The sequence below is a fragment of the Macrobrachium rosenbergii genome, chromosome 48, assembly GCF_040412425.1.
Source record: "Macrobrachium rosenbergii isolate ZJJX-2024 chromosome 48, ASM4041242v1, whole genome shotgun sequence".
Classification (NCBI taxonomy): Eukaryota; Metazoa; Arthropoda; class Malacostraca; order Decapoda; family Palaemonidae; genus Macrobrachium; species Macrobrachium rosenbergii.
The window spans coordinates 69633133-69655155 of NC_089788.1; the positions used below are offsets into that span (position 1 = coordinate 69633133).

Here is a 22023-nt window from a genome sequence, read left to right on the forward strand (position 1 = left end):
GAACAGCTATTCTATAAAGAGGAAGTGATGAGCTTATCATCTGATACCTAAGAGACGTTTAAAACTTTAGAATCTGAGACTCAGACATATTGATTGTTATTACGATTATTATTGAAAGAATTGTTAAACATTTCAACTTGTTGAGGCCATTCTCCCAAATGCGCATTTTGTTCTTCGTTATTTTAGTATATTAGGCCTGCTCTGATGCTCCTCCTCGCTTGTTTTGGTAAATAATATTGAATACTACGAAGTACAATTCTTTCCTAAAAAGATTTGGATGAAATCAGACCCTTGTCTTGCGTGTATATATTGATATATTATTAAAATTACACCTAATCCCTTAGCTCTTGGTGAATACTGTGCCTTAAGGATTTCAAGTGTGTATGTTTAACAATATATCAAGATATTCTTACAAGAAAAGGGTCTGATTTTGTCTTCATTACGTAAATTCTTGTCCTTATTTTCAAAAGAAGAAGATCAGAACTGGTTGATTCAGTCAAAGCGGAGAGCAAAAGTTCAGGATGATGAGATGGAATAAAAAAAAATAAACAAATAACAAAAATACTTAGATTTTTCAATAAAGATAGTAAAAAATGCACTAGATAAACCAGAAAAGTAGAATGAAAATATATATAAACAAAAAAATAAATCGCGAACTGGAAACTGTCGTCCATCTTTGTTTACAATTCGTGACCCTCGAGTGTTGAGGCGTCTCCCTTTGAGGTCCAAATTACTCTTTACAGCATTTAGTACCGAAGACCGTTTCCATTTCACTCTGGGTGAGTCACGATTACGGTAATTGAGTCATAATTAGTGTAATAATAAGTAATCATTCCGTTTTCTAGACACAGGAATAAAATAAATCCCTTTTTCTGGAAGGTCTTTGCCAAAGGCACCTTGTGACATTGTCGAATTTTTTATATATATATTTTTTAAAGTTCGGGAAATTAACGGTTATGAGACCCCCCCCACCCCTAGGTCATTTCGAAATGAAGATTGCCTAATTACCCCTAATTATGTCGTGTGTGATTGCCTAATTACAAGTAATTGAGTCAAGTAATGCATTGAATGAGGGTAGCCCTATCGTTCATATGGAGCCAGCTACGTAAATTGGCCAAGTCATTTAGGTAATCCTACAGTTTAGGTGGTCCAAATTCACTGCATTACGTCAAAGTCAAGGCCAGGGCTCACATTTATCAAATATTTATTGAATAATGGAAAACAATGAATAAATGAGCAGTTGGTAAATCTAAGCAAAACCTCTGCACTGAATATTACCTTGGAAATTGATTTTCTTTTTAATACTTTTACTGTTGCTGATGAAGGAGGTGGTTTTGTTTGTTGTCAGTCAGTTATTATTTACCTCATATCTGCCAGGCATGGTTGGGGACCCTTTGGGAACGCAGGGTTTTGGGTGGGCGGAAAACGCAGGGAGAAAGACCGGGCCGCCACGTTGTTATTATGGAATGGTTCCACATATTCTCAAGTCATCAGGGAGCCATATATTTAAGAAGGCATTGGATAAGGAAGCTATTATTTAAGGTACCATACTAACCTAACGGGTAGATTACAGTTTCGTATTCTGGGCCGCCTAACTCATTCTGCGGTGCCGAGATCCCTCCGCCAAGGTAAGTAGTTCCACCCAAACAGCTGACGACCAACGACCCGAAATGCCCCGCGACCTTCCTCAGTCTCTCCCGGGTTCAAGAGTTGCTAACATGGCTACTTTCGTGTCTTCCGTGTCGTATCCGACCCACGTGGAATTTGGGGCTAAGAATCCAGTGATCCTTAGGGATTTAGGCGTTTTGTGTCACGAAGAGCGTTCATTGCTGGTTTACCTAATGAAAAGTGGCCTACTTGGCGATTTCAGCGGGACTTGTGGCAAGTGTGACGAAGGCAGCGTCGTCCCTTGCCCCTTTAAAGCTTTCCTCGAATTAATTAAACGTGCATATCCCTTAAACACCCGCCAAAATGCGGTCTAATGTCGCCGATTCCGACTTCGAATGAGGTACGTGCTATTTCGAAAAGTTATAGATTTACTAATTTCACGGCCCTTCTGGGGGGGTGAAGCCCCCCTGGCCTGGTAAGGGCACGCCGTCCTATGTTGGGTTAGGTCGGTTTCGTTAGTTTCGGTGGCGACCTAGGTCGGTGGGGTCCAGGCAAAGCCCCGGCCAGGTAAGGGCACGCCGTCCTAGGTTCGGTTAGGTCGGTTTCGTCCGGTTGCGTCGCCATCTTTTTGTATCCGTCCGCCGATTCTCTAGCCAGTACCCACTGCCACCTGGTGGTGGGTCTCGGATAGGAAATCGGCAGACGAAACCCACAGCATACGAAACTGTAACCGCTCCAACCTAACGTACCCTAACCTGACCTAACCTGGCAGGCCGTGTTACTTATACAGCAGACCGCCCAGTGAAGAAACCACTTTTTACCAAAAGTTCCCTTGTAACGCTGCGCATGAGTAATGGCTAAAATATAATCAGTTCTGAGGTTAATTAGAGTCAAGCGACAAAAAATAACTAATAAATTCTTGATAAGCAACCAAAACACTATAGAAAAAGTCTGTTTCCAAGGTAATACCGATACAGAGCTGTAATGGGAAAAATATGGCTTTAATTATTTAGTGATTTGTTTAGGAATTAATTCATCATCCTCCTCTAATATCTTTACACTGCTGTTGTGAGAGTGATTGGGACTGTAAAATGTTTTCGTTTTTGTTGTGGACGTCGAGTGCATAGCAGTGTAGCCTGTCCCTTGTTTTGTTTTTCTTTCGCTCTGAATGTGGGAGCGCTGTCCTGAATCTTTCGTCTGCATATTGGTAACACTAAAGAAACATGTAAGGGACGAGAACGCTGTTGGTGTGAAAAGGACGTCAAGCGGTCCACCCTTCACTTTGGCTATTTTACCAAATTATTAATACAAGTTATTATCTATCCCTTGCAAGGTAAGCTTTTAAAGTCATAATATTACCGGTAGTTCATTAGTTGGAACAGATCACTATCATGAAAGAACAGTAACAGACGAAGATTTAGGTGCAGCCTTGTTGCATGCCAGTCAAACGTGATTGCAACGCCTTAACGTGAAAATTTTTGTAGTGAAATATTCTTCACATTCATTAGTTGTCATGATATTTTGCTGCGTTAGTTTGAGTTGTAACTTACCATTTGATAGGGTTGTAGAGCGTTAGGAAGAGATAGTTATAAGTGTTTTGTTTGTGTAAAGTTTTTGTAGATACCAGCGCCTAAAGGGTACCACAAAATGGCCGTCCAACAGGGCATCTTGGGTTTGCCCCTACCTTCCTCATGGAAGTTTCCACTGCCGATCACGATCTTAGACTAGGCTATACAGTAATTTAAGAAGGCCTACCCTAGACTAATCCTGTTTGAATGAGGAATTATGACTATTTTTGTTACAAATAGCTTAGGCTATATATATAAAAGTTCATGAAAACTTAATTACGTAGGACTTAGCCTATACCCTCATTAAACTAACCTAACTTGTGGCCTATTGTAACCTAGTCAAAAATCAGCCATGTAAACTTTGCATAGGCTATCCTTAACGATTTCTGAAGAGGCCTAGCCTAGACTATATCCTGTTGAAAGGCACCTTAGCCTAGTTTTACCTCATTTTAGTTTAAGTGTTTCTCAGAAATCTTTCAGGTAGTCTTATCCATTGACATATGTTGTGTACAAAACATTTAGTACTGTGTGGAGTAGGGTATCAAGTGATTTACACCTTACTGTAAATTAATTGATTTCAGGGCTGCTCCATGTTTGATATTTATTCTGTTGTGAAGGAAAAGCAATTCCCACAGTATGTAGTTGATATATTTTTTTTGAGATCTCTCAATATAAAGAGTTATTTTTGTTGTTTTAAAACAACTCACTTGTGTTGTTTTTCTTGAAATAAAAATTAAATAAAAGGAATATTTCCAAGGACCTAGTCCAGGAGTCCTGAAGAGTATGTAAATTGGATCTAGTCCAGGAGTTCTGAAGACTATGTAAATTAACCAAGTCCGGGAGACTAGGCCTGGGAGAAATTTGGCATGATGTAATGAGTAACAAAGAAACGAACTGAGTACCAGGGATTTTCTTCAGTACCATCGTACCTTACCACTAAAATGGAAATCAGCACTTCAATTGCCTCCCAGTGGGAAGACATCACCTGGCCTCATCAGTAATAAGACCCATACACCCAAGGAATATCATGTAATAGCAGGTAGGACAGGCCTACCCTAATTCCCAGGCAGCGTAAACGTCAGTAGTCTTCATACCCACCGTGTCAACTATGACACAGGACCATTCTCTGACCCCTGTCTCCAGGCAAGAAGACTGACAACAGTGCATCTTTATAGTAGTATTATTATTCTCTCTTTTCTCGTATCTTAATGTCTTGGTGGGGGGGGGAAGAATCCTCCTGTGACATTTGGTGGCAGCGGTGGGATAGGATCTTTAGTCCAGTGCTATTGATCCATACCCACTGTGCCTATATATTATGTAGGTCACTTATAATGTTTTGTCATATTGTATGCATTTCTTTATACAATATTGTTGATTTTTATCTGATTAAGGTCATGACTTATTTTCATGCATATTCATTATTTCTATGGTGACGGAGTGCAGGATATTGTCTATTAATGTAGTTTACATTTTATTGTTTGATTGTAAGTATTTGAAATATTGTAACAATGGCAACTGGTAATGATGAATCATATATTGATCTAATTCAATTAGAGCAGGAAACACAACAAACATTACAGACAGTTAAGAACTTCACTCAATCCTACCAGGACGTTTGGTCTCAAGTGGGAGATCTATCAAATCAAATCAAAGACTTGGACCAGAAATTGGTTGACATACAGGGGACGATACAACACTTAACACCCAAACATAATAACACTCAACCACCCATAATGTCTACACCACATACATCACATATTCCAAGTGATCCATTCTCATGTGACAACCTCAATACCATAACAGGAACCCCACAATACAGACCCCCAATACCGCCTCGTACAAATACTAAGTATCCACCACAAACACGACTACTATCACAAGTATAGTGCCCTTAATACCCATAAATGTCTCATCAACACCACCTAATCCTGCAGTGGTAGTACAACCTCCTATACAACCATCCACACCTATACCTGATCCATCATCAGGTAACTCTTGTCAAAACCCTCATACCAGTCAGTCAAACCCATTCATTTTGCAGCAAGGTCAACAGACTGTTATACCCAATCCTTTCCTTGGACCACAACCTACTTATCCCTTTAATAATACCAATCCATACTTTTACTCAATAAATACTCCAGTAGCAATTCCTCAAAATGTACCAGTGTTAAATCCGAAAGATGTAGCCCTTCTCAAACTTTCTGAACTCAAGGGAGTTCTTGCTGACAACAGACTTAATACTTTTTTTAGACAGGTAGAGTCGTGCACTAGTTCAGATGACAGGAGAATAGAAGTGGCAATGGCCCGGACTGAACCAGATATAGCTACGTTCTTAACAGCAGCGTTAGTAAACCAGGGTAATAATCTACCTTGGGATGAGATTAAGAAACTTATGAAGAAGCAGTTTATTGGCTCAGCCACTCTGTTACAGGCATGGCAAGAGATTACTGCCATGACTTACTATTTTGATGAACCTCCTAGTTCCTTTATTAATAAATTACAGTGTAAAATCTCAGCTTTAACTTTGAAATTCCCCAATGATCCAATTCCAACATCAGATAAATTCCTTAAGACAAAAGTTTATAAGGGATTGAATTCACAGGCCCAAGCCAAACTAGTTGATTTCTTAGCAGACCATATTCCGTTGGAAAATTTCATGACATGGGCCGAAGAAGAATATTATAGGGCTCAAGGAATGAATAGTAGTAATGGGAATAGAGTCTTGCCAATTTCAGGCACTGGGAATCCTCAGTCATCATCCCCAGTAACAGGTGTTCAACAGGGGGAAATACAAAGAAATGAGCTAGATAATTTAAGAAAGAAGCTTGAAGAGTTAAATAAAAAACTGGAGAAAGTAAACATGAAGAAACAAAAGAGTAATAGTAAATATTGTGCCTTTTGCAGAGTGACTGACCATAATCTGTCTGATTGTCCTCTTGATCCTCCCAAGGGAGTTTGTTTTGATTGTTTCCAACAAAATAGTAGGAGAGGTCATGTAGGATGTCCAGGAAAAGTAGGTATAAACTGACTAGGGAGTCTGGCACGAGCTCCTAGTATCAGTCTGGTGGTTAATGATAACATGATTGAAGCTTCAGTTGATACAGGTAGCTCTGCCAGTATAGTTAAGAAATCCTTTGTGGAAAGCTTAGGTTTGAAGCCTGCCAAGATGAGAAATTTACCAAGGTTAATGGGAGTCACCCAGGCAGTTGTACCAGTACTAGGATCTGTTTATTTAGATGTTCATAGTGGCACTAGAGTTGTTACTCACTTATTTTTTATTGTGCCAGACAACTTGTTAGATACAGAAATTCTATTGGGCGCAGATTTGCTTGGGGTTGCTCGTCTAACATGGGATCGTATAAAGGGTATAGTAATTTGGGATAATATTACATATCATGTGCGGCTTCTTAAACCGAGACCTTCCACAAGGAGAATTAGAAATCTCAAAACTATTCAGCCATTAAGCCTTGGAGTAGATGAGATAAGATTAAAGAAAAAAATTATCCTACCTCCCTCTTCTGCAGGTATTTATGCTGTGTCTGTAAATGAAATGAAAGATACAATACTCGGATATACCTCAGAATTAAAAGCCGATGGTACTATGAAGGCTTTGTGCCTTAAAGTCACTGATAATCAGGAAGTACATATACCTCTCATAAATAGTACAAAGGGTGTAGTTAAGTTGAAAATAGGAACACTGATAGGTACTTAAACTGAAAGAGGAGAATTATTTGCGCTTTTCCGTCACATCGGCCTAAACTCAGAGCGCTTTCGTGATAAGTTTTATTCTTGTACACGCTTTTCCGTACCCTACTAAGCTGTTTCTAGCGTAAATTAAGCTTCCGTTATTTGAGTGGTGTTATTCTTACGCATATTTGTTCTGTAATAATCCATCTGAACAGCTATTCTATAAAGAGGAAGTGATGAGCTTATCATCTGATACCTAAGAGACGTTTAAAACTTTTGAATCTGAGACTCAGACATATTGATTGTTATTACGATTATTATTGAAAGAATGATTAAATATTTCAACTTATTGAGGCCATTCTCCCAAATGCTCAGTTTGTTCTTCGTTGTTTTAGTATATTAGGCCTGCTCTGATGCTCCTCCTCGCTTGTTATAGTAAATAATATTGAATACTACGAAGTACAATTCTTTCCTAAAAAGATTGGATGAAATCAGACCCTTGTCTTACGTGTATATATTGATATATCATTCAAATTACACCTAATCCCCTAGCTCTTGGTGATTACTGTGCCTTAAGGATTTCAAGTGTGTATGTTTAACAATATATCAAGATATTCTTACGAGAAAAGTGTCTGATTTTGTCTTCATTACGTAAATTCTTGTCCTTATTTTCAGAAGAAGATGATCAGAACTTGTGATTCAGTCAAAGCGGAGAGCAAAAGTTCAGGATAATGAGATGGAAATAAAAAAAATAAACAAATAACAAATATACTTAGATTTTTCAATAAAGATAGTAAAAAATGGACTAGATAACTAAAAAATTAGAATGAAAATATATATAAACAAAAAAAATCGCGAACGGAAACTGTCCATCTTTGTTTACAATTCGTGACCCTCGAGTGTTGAGGCATCTCCCTTTGAGGTCCAAATTACTCTTTACATCATTTAGTACCGAAGACCGTTTCCATGTTACTCTAGATGAGTCACGATTACGGTAATTGAGTCATAATTAGTGTAGTAATAAGTAATCATTCCGTTTTCTAGGCACAGGAATAAAACAAACCCCCTTTTCTGGAAGGTCTTTGCCAAGGCACCTTGTGACATTGTCGAATTTTTATATATTATATATATATATATATATATTTTATTTTTTTAAAAGTTCGGGAAATTAACGTTTATTAGACCCCCTAGGTCATTTCGAAATGAAGATTGCCTAATTACCCGTAATTATGTCGTGTGTGATTGCCTAATTACAAGTAACTGAGTCAAGTATGGCATTGAATGAGGGTAGCCTTATTGTTCATATGGAGCCAGCTACGTAAGCTGGCCAAGTCATTTAGGTAATCCTAGTTTAGGTGGTCCAAATTCACTGCATTACGTCAGTCAAGGCCAGGGTACACATTTATCAAATGTTTATTGCATAATGGAAAACAATGAATAAATGAGCTGTTGGTAAATCTAAGCAAAACCTCTGCACTGAATATTACCTTGGAAATTGATTTCCTTTTTAATACTTTTACTGTTGCTGATGGAGGTGGTGGTTTTGTTTATTGTCACTCAGTTATTATTAACCTCATATCTGCCAAGCACGGTCGGGGACCCTTTGGGAACACGGGGTTTTGGGTGGGCGGAAAGCACTGGGAGAAAGACCGGACCGCCACAATGTTATTAAGGAATGGTTACACATATTCTCAAGTCATCAGGGAGCCATATATTTAAGAAGGCATTGGCTAAGGAAGCTATTATTTAAGGAACCATACCAACCTAACATACCACCCTAACCTGACCTAACCCGGCAGGCCTTGTTACTTATCCAGCAGACCGCCCAGTGAAGAAACTCCACTTTTTACCAAAAGTTCCATTGTAGCACTGCACATGCGCAGTGGCTAAAATATAATCAATTCTGAGGTTAGAGTCAAGCGATAAAAAATAACAATAAATTCTTGATAAGCAACCAAATTACTATAGAAAAAGTCTGTTTCCAAGGTAATACCGACACAGAGCTAATACAGTACTTAGTTCTACCTTGACTTTTTTTGTAGTATTTTGGGTAGTTATTAACAAATTACGGGTTTTTTTGTGGTCTACTGTAATTAACCTGTAATTAACATCAGAATGTTATCGCGCATGTGCAGTGCTATATGGGCGCCTTTGGTAAAAAGTGGATTTTCCTTCACGGGGGGGTCCTGGAGTTGGAGCCCCTGGCTAAGTAACGCAGCCTGCTAGGTTAGGGTACATTAGGTTAGTATAGGTCCTTTTATAATAGGTCTCATTAGCCAATACCTTCTTGAACATAATGGCTCCCTAATGACATGTGCATGTGCGGAACCATTCCATAACTACATGGTAGTCCATTTTTTTCTCCCAATGATTCCCCCCCCCCCCCCCACAAACCCTGCATTCCCAAAGGGTCCCTAATCATGTTGGGTAGATATTAGGTCAGTAATAATTGACCGACAATAAACACCACCACCTCCTTCATCAGCAACACTAAAAGTACAGGAAAAATCAATTTCCAATAGTCTGGTATTTCATGCAATAATTAGTGTTTGGCTGTATTGCAGTATCCAAAATAGTCTGGTATTTAACCCAATTATTAGTGTTTAGCGGTAATGCAATATCCAAAAAAGTATGGTATTTCACCCAATAATTAGTGTTTGGTTGTAATGCAATATCCAAAAAAGTCTGGTATTTCACAAGTACTGTACCATGAAAGCCTTTTGGTTAAACAAAATAGGAAATTGCTGAACCTGAAGAAGAATTACAGAGTATTAATACTGTAATATTAATAGTTTACTCAGATTCGGGTAGATTTTGTCTTTGCTGGATAAAATTTGTTCCTAAAATCTTCTATTACTGTTTTAATAAAGTTTGCATTGCAGTCAAAAGCTTCATTACATTTACACTTATTGTAACAAAAAATTATTTCTTTTAAGATGTACTTGATAAAAGACTGTAGATGCTCAACACAGGTCAAAAGCTATTGTCCCATTTCTGCCCCTTTTATTAATAGGAACTCAGGTTAGGATATTTGGAATCTGGTTATAGTTATCTCCTCATTTTCATGCTTTGTAATTCAAAAGACCTGAATGTTGCATGATTTAATTAACCGATTTCTTGTCTTTTCAGAATATCACCTACAACTGGCAATCCGTAGACAGTAGATGGAGGTGCTAGCTCTGGTACCCTTGGGGTCGAACAACATATATCATGTGTTTAACACCTAAGCACCTCTCCACCCATATAAGATCTGGGTAAGCCAGGCATTAGCTACTGAAGACTCTGTACCACTACAGTAGGAAATCACAAGGAATATGACTGAGCTACTGTGAATATTCCACTCTCACCAAGGAATTTCTACAACGGAAGATCATACCTTCAAGAAATACGTTCATGTTTTAACCTAATGTAATATTGTTGTTAGTGGTTATTCACAAACATCAATTAACTGTAGGTAGTGAAAAATTTGATACATTACCTGTTAGCAGGAAAAATGATCCGATTGTTATATATCTTTGAATCAGTCTCATTGAATAATTTAGGCTCTTACTTTTATAAATAGGGATTTTAGTTTCCCTTTCACTGTTAAAGCTGTCACAGGCTTAAGTTTTAGTTCCGGGCAAGTGTAGTATGACAGAAGCTCAAGTTTTAGTTCCTTGCAATTTTTACTTTATGTAGGTCATAAAAATGTTACTTTGTGTGGGTCATAATAGTGTCTAAGGAAAACTTGGGTTGATAGCAGATGCAGGTGTTTACTGTGTAGTTCAGGATACTGTAAGTGGTTCATGACTAAAATCAGCTGTTTGTTTAGTACATATCTGCATTCAGTTATTTTTGTTGACTGGATGTATAGTTTTTGCCTAAATTTAATGGGCTTAATACATAAATTTCCTATCAGCCTATGCAAGCCAAAAGTTTCATTACAGTGTACTGTACATAGTTTGTAATATAAATCTCATAACGGTTAAATGTTAGCTATTGCGTAGTATTATTCAGTATGTTTCAACATGCATAGCTTATTAGTCTAAACATCCTATCAGTTGAAAATATCAGTTCTCAGTTGACCAGCATGCAAACCCCTTGGAGTATTGTGGATGCAACATCAAAATCCAACCATTGAGTCAGATATAAGTTGTCATTTTCAGCTTTTCCAACTCTTGAGTTTACTGCAGTTTTGACCCTCTATTTGTTGCTTGGCTTTTTGTGAACATAACCACAATAAAGTACAGGTATTTTGTTTTGAAATGACGCCAGGATGAGTACCATAACACGAAAGGTTATGTCACAGAGACTGTACAAAGGTAACTTGCTCATCACAGGCTTGGCTCAGGGGTAGACAGGACTTTCATAGGCCTAATGACAGCTGTCAGGTTGTACAGGATGTATGATGTTCTAACATCAGGCATTCCTTTTTAACATCAACATCATGATGTCAGGTACCCAGCAGTCTTACACGAGAGGATAAAAGCATTTTCCATTGTTTGATTTCTTGTATATCAGGTAATAAACAATTGTAGGTTGTTATGTTGACTCAAGGGAAGTTCTGGTAGGTGGTATCAGGTAGTATATTGATCAGAGTATAGTTGTTGTTCCATATTTACATTGTCAGTAAATTATTTAGCAGATTTGTGGAGACATTGACTTTTCCCAGAGTTCTTTAGAGCAATAGGAAATTGTTCTGATAATATTCTTTAATTTCCACGAGATTCTTACCTGCTTAATAGCTAGTATTTCATTAGCTAAGAGGAATAGATCATATTGATGTATATTAAACATTTTTTTTTCTTGGTCATATATACAGTAGTTTAGTGACGAATCTCTGAGGTGTTACTTAAAACATTTATGGAATAATTATCAGTAATTATTGACAGCTTTTCAATTGCAGATGGTTCTCAGAGCCTTTGTTTCAGTTTGTTTTATTACAGTATATCCATGCTAATGTAAAGTTAATTTTTTAATGCATCTATCTTTTATATCACTGTAAAAGTACATAAACACTGGGGCTTAAACTTAGAGATTAAAGTTGCATAAAGGCTTAGATTAATACTGGAAGGATATCACAGAACAAAGTAATTGTATGTTTGTATTTTACAACAGGAAATATTTCAGAATTATGTTTATTCGTTGTTATCTCAGATTTGCTGAAAGGAGACCTTGCTGTAATTTTTATGTGATGTAATGATACTCCTAAATTTGTACAAGTTTGCCATGGAAATAATGCATCTTGTAAATTTTGAAAATAGAATTATTGAAAGCTAATGCTTCAGTTAAAAGTTTATCTTTAAATGAACAATATTTTCGTGGCATGTCTTCATATTTCAAGAGACTGTTGGTATTTTAAGGTTCTAGTTTTGGAAGTGGTACTTTAAGAAAAGTTTTTGGTTCTCTGACAAGGACTTTAGGTATGTGAATTTATAAATAAATTCAAATTAACACTGGTGGTTTGAGGAGTCTTTTATTGCTAGCAAGGTAACTCAACTCAGGTAGTATTACTTCTTAATGTAATTGATAAATAAACGTGCTTTAAGAATTGAAATCACCTTGGGAACTAGCCAGTATTTTTTCATACAGAACAAGAAATATTTTCCAGACATCTGTGTAATAAGGGAAATTAATTTCTTGATGAACTTCTGCTTGGTATTCCATGGAAATTGTAAATTGGAGTAAGGTGAGGCTAAAGAAGTGGATAGCAAAGTGGGAATAGATTAAAGGGATTTAAAGAAAGGAAAGGGAAAATATTTTGTACTTTTGTTATATAATGTGTATCATCTCAGAGCACCAGTGAAAGTTTGATTAGTTAATAGAAGTGGTATCGTAACAGAATGAAACTGTCTTGTCTTAAGAAAAAGTCACTAAGCTTCATCTTTGTAGACATGTATTGTTAAGGAGATATTTGAGTTGCTTGTTGCTTTACGTTTGTTAGTGCCTTTTGAAATTATCATATATTTTTTTCTAGTTTACAGGTTTTGTAAATTTTAACATTTCCAATGTTGCAGTGTCTTAAACTATGGAGATATTTAGGTTTAGGTATAATTTTTTTTATTATGTTCTGTACAGTTACCACTGAATATCAGTAATGTGATGAAGATTCAGTTACTGTAATTTGATTTGTAAGCAGTTAAAATTACATATTTGATTCATAAATAAAAAAAATTGAATAATTCCTGTGCAGCATTATAGTGGTCCTGATTGAAGTAGCAGCTAATAGGTGACAAAGCTGAGAGTGCATTTCATTTACAGTAAGAGAATACTTGCCCATATTTCCAAGGATTGGTCGACAAGTTTTAACCATTCATTACTTTTTATAGGCCCTTGACTCCCTTGTGCTGCTCTTTCAGACAAATAAATATATACTCTGACACTGTTGTTGTTAGTTTTTCTAGCCTAAAGTGGTTGGGTTAGTATCTTGGGTATACAAGCCAAAAAATGCTGCTGCAACCATGCCATTCATGCAAGTGCAATACTAATTTGCCAAGGCCATAACTGACCACTAACCTGATGCCTTGAGAAGTTGTATGACAAGCCAATTTGCTGTTTCATTAAATCATATATGACTTGGAAGCAAGTCCTGGGGTCAAATAATGCTAGTATATTTCAACTAAGATTTTTAAAAAAGTACAGGTATTTTAAACCATATGTTTGCAATTCTATGCTTGATTCTACATGAGAAACACCTTACACCTGGGTAAACATTGTGCTGAAAAGCATCTCTACTACAGCTCATTTGGTTGATAAGAAAATGGAGTACACTATAGTTAACTTTCTCTGGACTCATTGAAGAAAACTGGTATACTGGTTCTCTTTATCCTAAAGTGAAGCTATTTGGTAACAGGAACATTAACAGGGCCAAGACTTCTCAATCTTCAAATGAAACCAGTCTGGGTACTCTCTTATCACAAACAGAACTTGCCAATAAGCCTGACATAGCCACAATACACATCTATTGTTCCAACAAAACAGCCTGTACCTTATAGCCACAAAACACTGGTTCCTAGATCTCTAATACAGAGCAAAATTATGGAAAATGGCATGGTAAATTATTTCCTTACAGCATCTATCAATTTCAACTAAAAACTTAAAATGTGTATAGAAAACACTAGGGCCCAGTTACAAATAATTTTAACTTTCAACTGAAATTAATCTCAAGCTTATGCTTCACGAAACAAAAGAGAATTCACAGACGCTAAGCATTCGACTTATAGAATTCCAGCTTATTCTTTGTGCAAAAAATTTTACATGGAATTTTCAAACCACCACGAAAATTTGCTGAATGGAATTTAATGCATTTAACTGCACGGAATGGCAGCAGAACTGATCTACTTTTTGGAAACATTACGTGTTCTACAGTATTTAGTAGGAAGTGTTATTTTTACAATCCATTAATAGTTGACAGAATTTACCGACAATTCTACAAACATTACTTGAAATCTTTAAGACTAAGTTATCAATGGGAAAGATTATATTCTGACTCTGCTGAACCTTTCATTAATCATTTTCACAGAACTGGTAATTCTAAAAATTGTACTGCATTTTAACATTAGTATGGAAATAGTCACTAATTTTCTCATATGAAATAAACCATTTCACTCAGAAGATTAATTTTATTTAATATGATTCCTTTCTTCTACAAAGCCATGTTTTTCTGTCAATGTCATGAGTATTCTCACCCAATGTCTGTAAATTTGATCTTGGCAAAATTTTTTTATCCTAAGGTTTCTGATCATTTTTATAAATTAAAGATTTAAAATAATCTAATCCTCAAAGGTTTTCGTAAGGTTATAATTTTTCAGACTAATTCCACGATTTTTTAAAAAATAAACACAAACAAGGGATCCTTCAACCCTTGCACAAACAATAATATTTAGTCACACAAGATACATGCAGCTTGAACTCAAAAGCAGACTAGACAATTCAAACTCTCAAACCCTCCTGCAGTCTGACACCATTCAATGTGCAGGATGAAGTCTGGTAAACAGAAGAGACATGCAGTGAAAGCTCTGACTATCCCTGCATCCTCCCCCAACAAGATAGCCAAATCGGACGTAAGCCACCTTCTACAAACGTGAACCACCATGGCAATTTAGATTCGGCTGTGCAATAAATTCTTCAATTCTTATTCCTTAAGGCTAAGTTTAAAGATTAATATTACCTACTTTAGCACAAGAATTTTCTCTGTATGATAAGTGGATCCCATGAGACACAAATGCATGTGTGGTGGTAGCAATTGCCATCTATTCATCTAAGAGTTCCTGCCTTTTCAACTAAATAATTCAAAACATTCCAAATTAGTTTTTCCTAATCAAAATATCTTCAATCACCAATGCATCTACTGAGGACAATTACTGCCTAGTACTTGTCTAGTGGACCTTCATCTGATCAACGCCAAGTATAGTGCATACCACTATATCTTTAGTGAATTTTTCATATAAGAGTTGCTTATATTAGTAAACCTAATTATGGTAGCCAAGACAATTACCAAACTCGAATCTTGTAATTACTGCCTAAGGGGTTTAAAAAATTAATTGCTAATGAAATTACAAAACTATTTCTACCAATCTTGAAAATTTTAAAACACTTCCTACCAGATAAATGAATTGGGGCCATTTTCTGTTGAGTGGAGATTTGGCAGTTTTATAATCTCTGCATTTTATAATTCTAACTTTCTAGGAATGAGCACAGCCTCCATTTTCTCTGAAGTCTCAATCTTCTTTGTCCCTAGTAGTACTTCTATCTTCTCCTCTCATCTTCAGGATTCCCAAACTCCCGTAATCTTGACACTTGGGCTTTCTTTGACACTCCAATGACCTTTGTTGATCCCCTGATGTATTCATTTCTTATCCAATTTCTTCTTGTCATCCCAATCATCAATCTAATCCCCTCCCCATCTAAATTAATTTGCTCTAATTTCTTCGGTGGTGTCACATCAACCTCACAAAACACAACAGGTCCTAACGCCACCCTATGTAACCTACAATGGACTTTTTGCACAGCATGCCGGGTCCCCACCCCACAATTCATTCATTTGCCTTTAATCTGATGGGTAACTGCTCTATTCATTCCACCCACTGCATCTATCACTGGGCCTAAATACTGGAGAGACACTTTCTATGTTCACTTCTCCCAACCTAATCATGGCTCGCTGATCATCATCCATTCCATCTGTCATATATTCAGTCTTTGTTCCACTTACTTTCAGCTATTTGCTCTCTAACAGACATCTCCATGTACAGTACCTAGCTCTCTAGTTTCTGCACTCAAAATATCAGGGTAGTACGTACAGCAAGTGGGTTCATCCCTTACATCCTTGGATATTACTACAGTATATATCTAGCATGACATTAACAAGTAGAGGCACAGTACTCAAAATTTCATTAATTCTCAAATTTTTCTAGTGCTTCTTACTTCCTCAAGCTTCAAACTTCTAGTCAACATACAACTTTTGTCAAATGCTTTTCTAGGTTGATAAAGCTCTTATAAAGGGCCCTTTGCTGTCACTATACTTGGCACAAGGAGAATATTCCATCAATTATACCAATTCCAATCTTATTGTCTAGATATGATCCATTAAGTTAATTACCCATCTTTGCATGTCATTCTATCTGAAAATTTGGTATCAAGTTATATCTCTATTTTTCTGGCATAGTTTCCTTTTCCATTTTATTCATCAGCTCCCATACTAAATTATATTCCCTCCTTGCCCACTATCTTCCATGCCTCAGCAGTTCATGTGGTCCAGCTGCTTTACCACTCCATCTTTCTTGGAGCTTCCTTTACTTCTCAACTGACTCATTAACCATTCTAAAATCTAGGCTTAAAACTCTCCTTATGAATCTAATTCTCCTTATTCAATAGTATTTCAAAATATTCCTTCCCTCTCTTTACTAAACTATGCCCTTTTCTTACTTCAATACTGTTCTGTCCTCTTTTGACTTCCTTTATGAGGTATGTCCTTTGTCTCTTGCTTTGGCTGGCGTGAAAATCATCACTTTGCCTTCTTTCACTTCTGAATCTTGATACAATTGATCATTTGCTTCATCTTTGCTTTTGCTACCATCTTCTTGACTTCCTCATTCCTTTCCCACTCATTCCTTTCCTCGTGGGTTATCTTATCCTTTTCAGTCTCATCCTATTTCTCTTTGCTTCCTTCTTTCTTTTGGTAGCATGTAGCACCCCATTAAACCACAAAGTTTACTTATTTCCCATATTTTTCTACTACTTTTTCCCAAGTTGCCTTTGCAGTGTCAACATAATTTCCCCCGTCTGGTTCCAACATTCATTAATGTAATCTCGTGAACAATCTCTTCCAATATTTTTTCTTTAAAATGCCTTCCAAGGTTAGGCTCTCTCAGCTTAAACCAAATGATTTTCTCTGCCCCATGCTTTTTCCTCTTGGGTCCTTTTCTATTCTATGTTGCCAGTTCATAATTACTAAATGTTGTGCAATTAAATGGCCACCAGGGGAGGTTTTACAGTCTTTCAGCTCCAAAAAATCTTTTCCTCTGTGTAAGTGATGGTCAATTTGACTAGACATGCAGTTCCTTTTGTAAGTGACCATGCTTTCTGGTTGCTTATAAAAGGTGTTCAGCATCCCCATGTCAAACAATACTGCAAAGTCACTTACTCTTTCACCACCTCATTTTGGTTACTGTAGACATGTACTCCATGGGGTGACCTACGGCATCATTGCTTGACCGACATTCCTGCTTACATCCCCTACAATAATGGTTCTTTCCTGTGCTTCATTTCATGTTATTTCCTCATTCAAGTCTGTCCAGAAGTTATCTTCCTCCTCTTCAGTAAATCTTATTTCAGGAGAATATGCACTCAATGTTACGTGGGTGTTCCTGATACATAGCCTTATCCTCATGTAATCCATTTGGTCTTCCTACTGATCATTTTTTAAGGCCTCCCATTTTTAAGGTCTCCAGACAGAAATACCAACACCATTCATTCATTCCTCCACTTATGCCCCACTGTACAGTTTATAACTATCTCCCCACTTCCTTTGCATTATTACCCTTCCAATGTGTCTCCTGCACCCACATCTACTTCCCACTTTCATCAGATCTGCAATCACACGTCATGCTGCTGTCATTTAAATTTCCAAACCTCATTGATTGAGCTTGCTAATTCGGCCACACCCACTCAATGCAGTAACCCCTAATGGCCACAGAGCTAAGTCAATTTATGTGTGGGTCATTTCCCGGTAACATCCTTTTATTTCTAACATTAACTGAACAGTTCATTCATAATTAGTTTTAGCAGACGTTTTATTGGCAGATGCCCTTCCTGACTCTGACCCTCCCTATTTATAGGGCTTGGTAAAACAATCATCACTACTCCCTATTTATAGGGCTTGGTAAAACAATCATCACTAACAACAATAATGCAGCACTACATACAAACTCTGGGACACAACACTCAGTTCCCCAGGTAACTCTCTCCTGTACACTTTCACATTTTTATATAAATATTCCACAAGGCTATATGGACCAAACTGTTCAAATGCAAGAACTCCAAACGATATAACCTATCTTTAGGGTCTCTTTACATAATCCTTACCTTATGGACATTTTCAGTCGTCTCTTTGTTTCTCTTGGAAACTGTATTCTCATCACTTTAAATTTCTTTACAACTAATCTAGTCTTTCTCCAGGAGCTAAAAACAGACAATGAAGCTGTGTTACATTTTAACTACTCTCAACCTTGTCAATATGTTCTAATAATTCACTCGTATTGACAAAGCTGCCAACCTACCTAAACCATGACACTAGGCCTACACCATGAAATGAGATTGGAGGATATATCACAAGCCGACTTCTAAAATATGCCCTTTGTGTATTTATCCATTCTTTTATTTCAAGTGCACGAATGAAACAATAAACCTGAGATGAGGAGAAGCGTCTGAACCACAAGCTGGTACCACCTTTTTGAGTCAAATACAGTACATGCATCATTAAGCATAACAAAATAAATTCTTATGCAAGGTCAAAAGGAAAACTTAATATGCAAAAGGGAAAACTGAGCCAACTGTTAATACTGTAACGCAAGACCTAACAAAATAACTTTACCATGAATTGTTAATATATGACTATTTTCTTAACTTTTAGACATCTGGGAAAAACATTCAAACATGGCTATCAAAAAAAAACCTTATTAATAAAGTAACTTTGATTATATAAACTACCATCAACACATTCCCCATAAGTGGAAAAAACACATTAAACTGACTTTCAGCAAAGAGTTTTCAAAAGTCTGTTCAGATCAGATTTCACATCCACTAAATTTTCACAATGTATAAAAGTAAAAATTACCAAATACTCAATAACAATGATCAACTTACATCCACTACAACAACTTTGGGATATTTTACACTGAATAACATGACCTGCTTTATCTTAATGACAGAGAAAAGACTTTCATTTAACTGTTTTTAATTCTAAGAAATGAAACAAGACTTTCTCCTAAAACAAGCCTAACAGACCAGTTTCCTGTTAATAAAATGAAACTAGACAAGCATTTTCTCAAGTTAACCAGTATACTGTACACCAAGAATACTCTGCACTTACACAGAAAAATCCAAGTATGAAAGTCTCAAACCGAACCAAATATTCTAAAACATATGCTTTAAAACCTATAGATTTTTAATGCCTTAAATGAGTGAAAATACTAACCTTGATTTAGCCACCAAACGAAGTAACATGATTTCAATGAAAAGTCTATCATAATTCATACCAGTTCACATGGCATAAGCTTAGCTGTATCAGTCAGTGTTCACTTACAGCCTTGACAAAGTAACTGGCAAATACTTGTAAGAATGGCACAATTACAACAGCATGTTTTGGCTTAATGTCTACCTAAATAACACCAACAAATTCCAAGCCTGAATTATATAAATGAAAAACTAACCATTGCAATGGCAGAGCATATGGCTCTGTTTGAAAGCAAACAAGATAACCAAGGACCTTTCCCAATCTCTGGGTAATGGATAAATGGTTAAAACTTGCCAACCACAGCTCAGAAAGCTCAGTCATCTGCTCCAACAGAAGTCCCAGCTTGATCACCTCGAAACCTCACTACTCCCATGCTCAGTGCCAATGCCATGTTGACTCTGGAATTTTTTTCTTTCTTTCCACGTCTGAAAAATATACTGTAGATTAATCAGAATGACTACAGGTACTTTTGCTAATGAAATTAAGCAGTTTAAGAATGTACAGTCTACAATCATTTGCTGAAAGTTACCTTAGTGTATATCACATTCTCATTCAGCCCCAGAACTACTGTAAAATACTGGTTTCCAGTTTCAATGGTCTAAAAGTTTATCTGCTGCTTACGAGAGAGAGAGAGAGAAAGTTAAGTATACCTTAGTTTAACCAGACCACTGAGCTGATTAATAGCTCTCCTAGGGCTGGCCCGAAGGATTAGATTTATTTTATGTGGCTAAGAAACAATTGGTTACCTAGCAACAGGACCTACAACTTATTGTGGAATCCGAACCACATTATAGCGAGAAATTAATTTCTATCACCAGAAATAAATTTCTCTAATTCTTCATTGGCCAGTCGGAGAATCGAACGCGGGGCCAACAGAGTGCTAGCTGAGAACGGTAACCAGCCGTCCAATGAGGAACTAAGAGAGAGAAACTACAGGTACTCTAAAAGCAACTACACCAAGAAAATTTAGTACATACATTCACATCTTTTCAAACATTCTCTGCAATTCATGGGACTCATGGCTTAAGATTTTACTTAAAGATAAGTTTCTAGAGGGCTTCCTGAGAAATGTGACAAAAAAATACTTAACATTCTCTATTTTAATTACACATTGAAAATTTTATAACTGTCAACACACTTCATATCACTGTAATATGTATCATCAAAAACAAGTTATGTTTTACAAACTTATGACCTTCTATTACAGAGACAGGGTAAGAATTATTATGTACAATAATTGAATCTCTGCAAATTTTAACCATACAAAATACACTGCTTACTTCAAGGTACTGCTAGTAGGGAATTACAGCCATCTAGAAATTTATCCAAGCATATGACAAACTCAAATCTCAAATTATTTAGTAATAACAATCTGTTCCAAAACCTGATTTGAAGGCTCAAAAATTATGAAAAGGCCGACAAATATGAATCCACAAGAAAACTTTTAAGTGAAAATGAACCACTTCAAAAACCTTGCAATCTCACCCCTTATTCAAAAAATTATTCCATACAATAATAAAGACCAAACTGTAAAATTAATTTAAGGCTTGTCAAAACCTAAGTATGAATGAATTCTCATTAGAATATTAACAATGTTCACATGCTGTTTACACCTTAGAATAATCACTGATCATAGACATTTTACAATTAAAGTTTACATGGCAACTTCAAATATCCAAAGTACTTGTGCCCCTGCTGATATGGAATCAGAATTTGGTAACTAAAAGCTGTTCTTAAATCCCTTCTATAAAATAGTGGGTATGATTAACAACCTAACCAAAAACTTCTCAGCATCAAGAGTAATCAGATACATTGCACAAAAATTAATTTCAATTAAAGGAAAAGTATAGTGACAGCAAATGTGAATTACTGTACCATGATTTAAACTGAAGTTAGTCCATAACATAATTGTTGATACAACAAGTGTTTCAATCTCATTACAGAACATGTTTCAGTAATCCTACCTCCAAAACCCTTTGCTAGACTTTAAGCAAGCAGTCGATGCAAAGTACTAAGTTTGTTCATCACACAAATTTCATTTACATTTTTAACTTAAAACATCCTTTTTATACAAACCCATCAATCATACCAAGCTCTCATTGTGGTTTGTGCAATTTTCCCAGGTACTTTCTCATCCTGTACACGTAAGAAAAGACCCACTGCCTAAGGTGACTGACAACCCATACAAACACTGGAGCCATCAGCAGGAATCTTTCCTCCTTCATTATTCACATACAATGGATGTGAAACAGCTAACTAATCTGCTAGAGGTGAGCACTAAAAGAGTTTGTATTACATATCTCGTATGCCACACATCTATATGTTTCAAAAACCATCAGTCATACTGAGCCCAAATCATAACTTACAAGGGAAGCAGAGAAAATGACCAATCCCAGATTCATCTATGCACGCAACAGGATCCAGTAAAGCTCTAGGAGACAAGCGCAC

General features: G+C 36.6%; 1 long non-coding RNA gene across 1 annotated transcript; it reads left to right on the plus strand.

Annotated features, from left to right (window-relative positions):
• Window positions 1-678: 678 nt before the first annotated feature.
• Window positions 679-13229, plus strand: LOC136831503 (uncharacterized). Its single transcript, XR_010850912.1, has 2 exons — window positions 679-779; window positions 9993-13229. It is a non-coding gene; the product is annotated as an uncharacterized lncRNA (long non-coding RNA).
• Window positions 13230-22023: the final 8794 nt, after the last annotated feature.